Source organism: Polistes canadensis, unplaced genomic scaffold (assembly GCF_001313835.1).
Source record: "Polistes canadensis isolate GaletaPanama2010 unplaced genomic scaffold, ASM131383v1 scaffold_291, whole genome shotgun sequence".
Classification (NCBI taxonomy): domain Eukaryota; kingdom Metazoa; phylum Arthropoda; class Insecta; order Hymenoptera; family Vespidae; genus Polistes; species Polistes canadensis.
Genome location: NW_014569838.1, coordinates 123,340 through 125,041, shown reverse-complemented (window position 1 = coordinate 125,041; position 1,702 = coordinate 123,340). Strand labels below are relative to the sequence as shown.

Below are 1,702 nucleotides of genomic sequence, written 5' to 3'. Positions count from 1 at the left end.
GAGAGAGAGAGAGAGAGAAAAGGTGGTGGTGGATATTAGCGTGGGGTCAGAAGGAGAGTGAAGGTGGGGGAAGGGGTATAACTGACCGAGGGGTGACGAGTGAAGCTAGTTAAGCAGTCGATGCGCACACGTCTTACAGGCCGGACGTTTCTTGTCTTCTATTTCCCTCCTCGGTCACGTGACTTAAGATATTTTGTTGTTGGTTGTATTTTATTCTCTTTCTCTAACACCCATCGTATATTATCCATCCATCTTCTTTATTTACTCTCGTATGCAGAGGAAAATCATCCTGTGGTGTTTTCAACCCCCCCAAGTGTGAGTGTTGTTTCATGGGAACATGTTTAATTTTATATCGTAATTTGTTATTTGTTGTATTTTTATTCTTCTTCCTCTTCTTCTTCTTTTTTTTGTCTGTCTGTCTGTCTGTCTTTTAAAAAATAAATGGCGGGATTTTCTTTCGATTATATTTCTTTTTTTTTTTTTTGTAACGTTTTCCTCTCTCTCTCTCTCTCTCTCGATTTTGATTGATCATTTCAATTTATAAAGATAATGATTTTATAATGGCATTTTTAATCGGATATAATATACATATTTGTTTTATTTAGGGAATAAGTTTTTTGTTTTTTCTTTTTGTAGGCGTTTATATTTTTAGTTATTTGGTATTGGTAATTGTAATGAAAATATATTAATAATTTTCAAGGATCGACATCATTTATTCGCATTCCGTTTGGAACGTGACGTGATTACAGCATCATCTTTGAGGATGACTCAGATTCTTAAAGTTATACTTTAAGCATTCTACTCGTTTTTTTTTTCTTTTTTTTTTTTTTTATATATTCTTACGTTTTAATTCTTTCTTTTTGTTATGACAAATGATATTCTACGATATTTCATTATATTTCTTTTGTTTCTTTTCTCTTTTGTCCCTCCCCCACTCCCCCTATTCTATAAATGAGTTTTTAAATTAATTTTGAATATAAGTAGAGAAGAATAATCGTTTGTAAAAAAAAAAAAGAAATATATGTCGTGGCTTTTTATTTTTTTCTTTTCTTTTTTCTTTTTTTTTTCTATTTATATTACCAATTCAAAAAATTAGTAATATAATATATTCAATAATTAATATTCATTATATTAATAATCGTTTATAAATCGATTATGCTAATGAATATATAAATATATTCGAACGTTCCTCTCTCTCTCTTAGAGCTCTGGTATTTTATAGTATTTCATCGTATTTTCTACGCTCCTTCCAGCCATCCGACACTAAATTTAGTTCCTTGTCCGAAGGCACCATCTTGGAATAATCCTCTTTCGGTATTTAAGCTATTTCGAAAGCGTTTTCGTAGATATCAACTTTTCCGTTATTTCTTCAATTTCTTTCTTACATTATATCCAATTAAAAGAAACAAAAAAAAAGTAGATAAAATTGTTCGTTAAACATTGTATTTAATCAAATGAAACATTTGTTAATTGTAACGATTTTAAGAAAAGTTTCATCATTTGTTAAACCTTTAACTAACGGCATATTTTTCTTAACTCTTATCACAATAATTTATTATTCAAATCTTTAATTTTATACTAAAGTTAATTCTCTTTCTGTTAATTTTTTAATGATAATCTTTGTAATAATAATAATAATAATATAATGTACATTATTATATAAATATTATTCTAATATGTACAGAACAATTTTTATTCAAAC

The 1,702-nt window shown here is 28.3% G+C and overlaps 1 protein-coding gene across 6 annotated transcripts in view; it reads left to right on the top strand.

Annotated features, from left to right (window-relative positions):
- Positions 1 to 1,702, top strand: part of LOC106791194 (guanine nucleotide-releasing factor 2) — a 14,929-nt gene that overhangs the window by 3,138 nt on the left and 10,089 nt on the right. The window contains exon 1 of one of the 6 annotated variants that reach the window (XM_014756676.1): positions 110 to 315. The exons of the other annotated variants lie outside the window; for them this stretch is intronic. The gene's annotated coding sequence lies outside the window, so the exon portion shown is untranslated. Of the gene's footprint in view, positions 1 to 109; positions 316 to 1,702 lie in introns of those variants that run through there. 6 annotated transcript variants of the gene reach the window in all.